Raw genomic sequence first — 7698 nt, 5'->3', positions numbered from 1 at the left:
CCAGTTGTAATTGCAGACTGCCTGCTGGTAAGGATCGGGTCCGAGAGTAGAAGTACCAGGACCATCAGAAGCCCGGGTACCCTCAGCAGCTGAACTACCTCTAACATTCTTCGCCCTGCAATACTTGGCCACGTAACGGTCATCAATGGGTGGCGGGATCCTTACTTGACCCCTAGAGGGTAGCCTCACCCTCGCTTGCATGCACAAACTCATGATTAGGCAAGGGAAAGCCAGGGGACAATTCACTCGTGCCCCCGCCTTCAGCCCGCTTTCAATCACGGACTTTAATTCCAAAGCAATATTCCTCGCCACATCGATCTGGACGTTAGTGAGGATACAGTGTACCAAGTGTGCCACTGGGATCGGCACGGTAGAAGTGTGGGACTTAGGTTTGATGTTTGTAAGAACCAACAACAGGATCAGTTGAGCCAAGGGAGTCATGTCCTCCATATGGTATCTCATGGGAACCCCAGATGGGTTCAGCTCAACTGATTTCCCTCTCAAAAGCAGGGCAGCAGAAATTGCATCCGTATCCCGGTGAAGCCTTAATTCTGTGTGGTAGGTGTCTCTCTCCTCGGCTCCCAGTTGGAGCGGTTCACCAAGGACGCGGTTAATAGCATCCCGATCAAAAGCAACAGGACGACCGGACACTCTAGATGTCCATGTAAATGGCTCGTCATCATCCGGAAGTGCGTTCGCATAGAACTCACGCACCGTTGCGATATCGTAATGCTCCAGGGGGGAAATTAACCGATCCCACTTTTTGGTGTCAATCAACCCGACGAATGTTCGGTTCGTGCCTTCAGGGTTGATGATGAATCTCTTTTCCGGTAGAATTTTTCGCTTCTCCAAAGCAACGTATCTTGCGGCTTGCTTCGGCCCGACAAATTTGTCGGTGTCAAATTGTATTGGTACGGGACGGGAAGTGTTCCCTCCCTTTCTCTTCTTCGAAGCTCCGGATCTGGATTCCATCTGCAAAATATAAAGTGGAAGCAACACAAACACAAAACAGATTAGACAGCAAAACCAGAATTCAAAGTACTGTCATGCTCGCTGCTGCTTCGCCTAGCGAAGTGGCAGCGAATGCTCGCCCCAGGTTCGCCTGACGAGTTGCTAGCGAACCTTACGGGTTTTTGGGTTCTGCAATGTTTACAGTGAAGTTTTCCCAAAACCCACGTTCTCAAGGTGTCAATTTCAGAACAAAACAATCTATCAAGAAAAGAATCGTTCTATGCTATATGTAATTACAAACCCACATGCAAAACCTAAAATTTCCCACATGCAAAACCTAAAATTTTCCCACATGCAAAACCTAAAATCCCCATTCCCCCAAATTCACCCTAAATGACATGCAAATCAGAAATTCACAAAGTTCAAACATAAAGAATGGCATTAGGGCAAACCTTAGCAAAATGGGTTGGTTGAATTTGAAGTGCAGTGAAGTTTGCAATGCTTCAGTTTAGGGATTGAGTGTTTGTGAGAGAAATGAAAAATGAGAGAGTGTGGTGAGTGTTCGTGCGCAGAGTTGCAAAAAAGAAAATGTGTTTGGGCCCAAAATGAGTGGCCTGCTGAGAATTAAATTAGTGCTGTCACGCAGCGCTCGCTGCTGCTTCGCCTAGCGAGCAGCTAGCGAATCTGCTCGCTACTGCTTCGCCTAGCGAGCATCAAGCGAGCATGACAGCATTTGGCTTTTCAAAGACAGCATGCCTGATACATTCAGCCAGGTTTTAACAATTGGAATCCCACTACAACAGAACAGAAAAACTGTAAATACTTACAATGTTGGGGTGCCTCCCAACAAGTGCTTGTTTAACGTCGGCTAAGCTCGACGGTGTGATGCTCACAGAGGAGCATCCAAAGGAATAGCACAGCTCTCGCGATCCACATGCCCGCCAAGATAAACCTTCAAACGTTGGCCATTAACGGTCCAACTGTCCTTCTTTTCCAGGTCCTCAATGACAATAGCTCCGTACTCCTTAACTTCTTTGACCCGAAATGGTCCGGACCATTTTGATTTCAACTTTCCGGGGAATAACTTCAACCTGGAATTGAACAAGAGGACCAACTGTCCGGGCACAAATTCTTTCTTTCGGAGCTTTTTGTCATGGTATTTTTTTACCTTCTCTTTGTACAACCAACTTGAGTGATATGCGGCATTGCGCATCTCTTCCAACTCAAGCAGTTGCACCTTCCTTTTCTCACCGGCCAAATCATTTTCAAAATTTAAAAATTTCAGAGCCCAAAAGGCTTTGTGCTCCAATTCGACCGGCAAATGGCAAGTTTTACCAAACACCAATTGAAAAGGAGTTAGGCCAATTGGAGCTTTAAAGGCGGTACGGTATTGTCGCATTACGCGAAAAACCGGCGGGAAAAGAAAGAACAACAGAGCCGCCACCGTGCGTTATTTATCCCAAAAGAGGGAAAGGAAACGCTCAGAGTAAACCTAGGAAAGAACATGGTCTCGCGACCAAAGAGAATGGGTTCGGGAGTCGGTTATGCGAAGGGAAGGTATTAGTACCCCTACGCATCCGTAGTACTCTACGGGATCCACGCACAAAAGGAAAGAATATGGTTGCTAAACACTGCTCAAACTCACACACACTGGCTGAAAGAGACAAAAGAAACTGACTGAAACTGACTCGGCAGGACATCGTATCCTGGGCCTACTTAGTCTATCAGGCATAGACATCAGAGTCGAAGTAGTTCGGACTGGGGAGACGAAACATGCTCGCTAGGATATCGCATCCTATGCATACGTATCTTCTCGGACGAGAGAAGAATCAGAGCATTCGTAGCTCGGCTGACACGCACACAAACAAACAAGACACAGGCAAACGTGGAGCCTGAATGCCAATCGTTGGACTTACATCAGCATCCGAACCTAAACACACACAGGAAACCAACTGCCAATCGCTGGACTTATGTCGGACTCCAACCAGAACACACACAAGGGTGGTTAAGACGCAAAGGGTTGAAAAAGAAAAAGGGCGCCCGGAGAGATCAGCTCAATCTCCTGCCTACATACTTCATCTGGTATGAAGATCAGGGCGATGTAGTTCCCCTACGCAAGGATAAAGGATCTAGCCTAACCAGATAACAGAGGGAGACACAACTCTAGGGAGACTACGACTCGAGCCTAGATGTTGTCATGCAAAGTCAACCCTAAGTTAAGGTTTCTAGCTAAATGGCACGAGGGCCAACCTATCCTAGACACAGCTTGCACAGGAAGCAAGGGTCTCGATTGCAACTAGGGCAAGAGAAAGGGGAAGTCTCAATCACAACAAGGGTGAGAGAAAAGAATTAGTGTTAGGGGTTAGTCAAACTCGGCAAGACATCGCGTCTCGTGCCTACGTATCTCACCTGATCGTGAGAATCAGAGTTGCCGTAGTTCGGCTACGGAGGGAAAAAGGACTCGATTGCAACGAGGGCGAGAGAAGGGAAAAGGCTCGATCGCAACGAGGGCGAGAGAAGGGAAAAGGCTCGATCGCAACGAGGGCGAAAGCACACAAGGATTAGTCTAAACTAAACCTAACTTGCACAGGAAGCAAGTCAAACAAACATACAAGTACAGATAGCACACACTATATACACACAAGAGGCTCACACAAGGGTTAGGTTTTAGTCGAGGGGTCATATCAACCTCAACAAACGAACCTCTGGAATGGGGTGAAGTGCTCTTAACCTTGCCATTGAGGGGCTAAGGTGAAGCAGATGAAAGGAGATGAGGGGTGTGCCTCATTGCTTCTATCCCTGGCCTGGGAGAGCATTTGACAAGAATGTGTGGGTTCAGAAAGTGGGAACCCTTCTACACATTAGATACTGACTCAACTGTGCAATTGCACAAGATCTTGGGTTTTTATCTGAAATGCATCAACACAGTGGTGTGAGCAAAACAGAAGACACACTGAATAGCAGGGGATAGGTTGCTTATCCCTTGGTTCTGCCAATTGCCTCTTCACTTAGGAGGTCTTTGACTCTGTACAAGGACAAATTAAACATACACAAGCATTGCCTCTTAAGGAGGACTTCAGACAGTTTGCCCGGCCAAATAACAGGCCGGGTCTCCAGACTACATGAAGAGAGAGTAATTATACCTCAAAAGCAATTGCTAAATAGCAAAGCAAGCAAATAAAGCAACTAAAGGGTACCTGAGAAAAATCAAACAAATCAGTTCACAGTTCCACAATTAAATCAGAAAGAAAGGGAACAAACAGTTAACAGTAAACAGAGGTGCCAAAGCACAAGGCCAAACTCATATGAGTTACACCTACAAAACAAAGGTTAGCACATAATATGACCAAAACTCAAACAAATTGGCATGGTTTCTTTGAAGCACTATGCTCAACCTGAAACAGATGAACTCAACATAAGTCCAAAGGACCACTAGGACAAGCCTAGGGTCAAAAACAAATAAGAAATCCAAAACAGCAAACCAAATTCAATCAAAGTCAATTTCAAGCATTTAAGAGGCAAACACAATTGGATTCAAACTCATATCATGCATCATTGTCATTTCATAGACCAAAGAAGTCAAAACATGGCAAAAGGAGCACACAAAAGGTCAACAGCAAGACCAAGCTCAAAAGCAAACATAATCAATTCCAAAAATTATGAAATAAATCATACTCAATCACAATCCATAACATAGCATGCATATGAAATTTCAGCTCAATTGGATCATGGGAAGATAGTCAATTAAAATCAGGAAGTCAACACATTTTCAAGTATGCACAAAGAAGTCAACAAAACATGTGTCATCTTCAAAAAAAATCATAACTAAATGAAAACAGATGAGAAATGGATGGGATCAACACCAATGCAAAGCTCAAGATATCTAGTATGCACATGTAAAATTTCATGATCATCCAATAAGGTATGAGAATTTCCCAGATGATATGGCAAGGTGTGTCACACAAAGTCAACAATTGACTAGGCAGGGAAGAAAAATCTCAAACAAATGGAAAATAGTTCAAATAAATCCCAGAAAATTCACACATAAACTAGACATATGAGAGAAGGCTTATGCAAAAAATTGAATTAATTGGAGGCCAGGAAGCATGTCAACAAAATTCAGCAAATTGCACAATCATGGGGTGACACCAAATGTAACACCTTACTTCAAAAATTCAAAGCTCTCAGACCACATATGATAAAATCATGAAATTTATACCAAAATAAACATGGATGAGTGTAGATTATGCACAAAAAATTTCAACTCAAATGGATGCAGCATGATCATTTCACAATGGTTTTGGCAACATGTACAACTTTTGGTCACTTTACACAAACCCTAAGGCCAATTAAAATTCCCTGATCAAAAAAATCTGGAAAAATAATGATAAAAAAGTAGACATTCATGTGATCATTATGCAAAAATTGGCATGAAATTTGGAGTTGAAATGAGTAAAAAATGGATTTTGGAAGTGGAGTGATCATTTGGAATAAGCATGAACAAAAGACATGAATGGAAGGTCAAACTATGTTGACCGAGTGGCATACTCGTAAATAACGCCCTCACTTATCAAAACGCGGCGTACAGGCATGGGAAATGAAATGTTCCCATTGGTTGCCACCAATGGAACAGTGTTTATGCAGTAAAACCAACAACAACAGCCAATCGCATGCATGATCCTGGGCAACTTAGGGTTTATGCATCCTAGGGTTTATGCAACAGCAGCATTTTCATCTTCAAACAATCATCATCAATCAAAATCCGAATAGCATGGCAAACAGCAAGGCATTGATACAGTAGGTTCATGCAACATCTAAACAGCCATAAACCAAACATAAACAATACAATTTCTCAATGAATCTGGGTTCTGTCTTAGGGTTTTAGCTACAGGGCATTCATCATCAACAGCAATCGAGCATAAAAAATTCACCCAGAAACAGAAATCGAGTACACCAATCTCATCAGCAGACCAAAAATAAGCATAATCCAACATCCATTATCATTTAAACAAACTAAATAAGAGGCAATAAGCAAAAACATCCATGAACATTAACTTTCAGATTGACATATCTTCAGAAATATCTAACCATTTTCGAAAACTCATAGCTCAAAACAATCAGCAAAAGGAGATCTACATGATATATAGCATGATTTGGAAAAGCAAAGAAGTTGAAAAACTCACTTGATTTGAAGAACAGTCGTGTGATTGTTGTTTAGCTCCACAAGTCTGAAACAGTTATTCCACAAACTTCAAGAAGCTGAATGATTGAAGGTTTCGAGCTCAAAGATGCTGGGTATGGTCCATGCTCAGAACTTCCATGGATATTGCTTTGCAAAACCAGTTGATTCAAAGCTGCTTACAGATGGAAAAGGATGGCTGCAATGAGTTTAAAAAGAGGCTTGGATGATGCAGCAATGAAAGCTAACCCGTGGCCTTTGAGGGTTTTGACAGATTTTCAATTTTGGTGAAAATGCAAAATGAGAGAGAAGAGAGTATTCTGATGTTTGCAGCTGCTAGCTAGGGTTGAGAAATGACAGAAAATGAGGTTAAATACCTCTGTTTAAGGTTCCCTAATGATGTGCTAAGCTGGTTTTGTTTTAATGAAGTGATTTGCACCATTTGCTAATTTTGCACATGTGGAAGTGGAGGTGTGGTGTTGCACGATTTTGGGCTTCAAAACAGGCTGCAAATGACCATTATATTTGCTGTTTTATGTCTGCTCATGAAGTGTTAACAAGGATTTACTCCAATGAAGCCATTTGCCAAATTTACTAATTTTGACCAAGTTGGCAAGGAGGTGCATGGTCTGCCCGAGTTTGGGCCTCAAGCAAGTGTCAAATGTCATTCTAAACAAACTCCAATTGGCCAAAATGAGTAAAAATCAATAAATCAAAAAGTCAACTTTGGTCAAACTTGAATTTTAAATGGAACAAGTCAAAAAATGCCATTTTGATTGGCAAGGTTTTGGTTCATGAAATTTATATTTTGGAAAGAGGGGATGAAATGTGGTTTGTAGGAAAAAACCCCACCAAATTTGGCCTTATGGTTCATGAGATATGGCCATTTGAAGTTCACAAATTTTTGAAATTGAATTGATCATATCTTGCAAACCATGCATGGGATTTGGGTGTTCTTGGACTTTTTGAAAATGGGAGAACAAGATCTTCAACTTTCATGTTGGGAAAAAATTCATTTGAAGCTTGTATCATGATGTAAGTTGAGGATCAAGAAGTTTCCATTTTTGGCAGTTAAAATTACAGGTCCACTTTCTATTTTGGGAAATTTCTGATTTTGCTTCAAATTCTTCCATGATGAGGTTTGGCATGATATATGAGGCTTGTGTGAGCATGAATGAACTCCTTCAAATCAATTCCATCCATCAAATCACTGATTAAATCCACAGTTGACCAAGTTTGACTTTCTAGGGTTTTTGACTGTCTGTGCATGAACTGATGGCTTCTGAACATCCAAACCTTGACTTAAACACTTCAAATGGACCTCCAAGACATGTGAACATGTTGGACAAACCCTTGGGCCTTGGCTCCTTGAGAAACAACCTTGCTTGCTTGATTGACTGATCTCCTGATCAGTTTGACCTAATTTCTTGACTTGCTTGCTCTTGAGGCAACTGGGGACAATGCAATGCTATGCAATGGATCATGATATGCTATGACCTAATATGAGATGGTATGTACAATGATAGGTGCAAATTTGAGGTGCTACAGCTGCCCCTATTCAATCAGCT

Source organism: Lathyrus oleraceus, chromosome 5 (assembly GCF_024323335.1).
Source record: "Lathyrus oleraceus cultivar Zhongwan6 chromosome 5, CAAS_Psat_ZW6_1.0, whole genome shotgun sequence".
NCBI lineage: Eukaryota > Viridiplantae > Streptophyta > Magnoliopsida > Fabales > Fabaceae > Lathyrus > Lathyrus oleraceus.
Note: the sequence above shows the minus strand (reverse complement) of the source record.